We start from the raw sequence: 253 nt of genomic DNA, 5'->3' as shown, positions 1-253 counted from the left end.
TTGAGCCTGGATGAAGCTCAACCGAGTGTTGTATGACGGTAGTGTTGTGGCCGAGGGAGTGCAGGTGCGGGTGCCACTCCAGCTGTGCGATTAGCAGTTGTGGGGTGGCGAGGGGAGGGGGGGTAGGGGAAGGGAGGCAGGGTTGTGGGGGGGTGGAGGGTAGAGAGAGGTGTGCAGTGTTTTAACGACTCCGGTCTCAGCGTTGGCCATTGGAGTGGCGACATTTCTAGTTAAAGTGTCTAATTGAAACCGC

At 57.7% G+C, this 253-nt stretch overlaps 1 protein-coding gene across 1 annotated transcript in view; it reads left to right on the top strand.

Annotated features, from left to right (window-relative positions):
- The window catches only part of LOC119591499, a 27,560-nt gene that overhangs the window by 15,407 nt on the left and 11,900 nt on the right, over positions 1-253 (top strand). The gene's annotated exons all lie outside the window — the stretch shown is intronic.

The sequence above is a fragment of the Penaeus monodon genome, chromosome 28 (genome assembly GCF_015228065.2).
Source record: "Penaeus monodon isolate SGIC_2016 chromosome 28, NSTDA_Pmon_1, whole genome shotgun sequence".
Taxonomy (NCBI): Eukaryota; Metazoa; Arthropoda; class Malacostraca; order Decapoda; family Penaeidae; genus Penaeus; species Penaeus monodon.
Note: the sequence above shows the minus strand (reverse complement) of the source record. Positions and strands in the feature narration are given on the sequence as shown.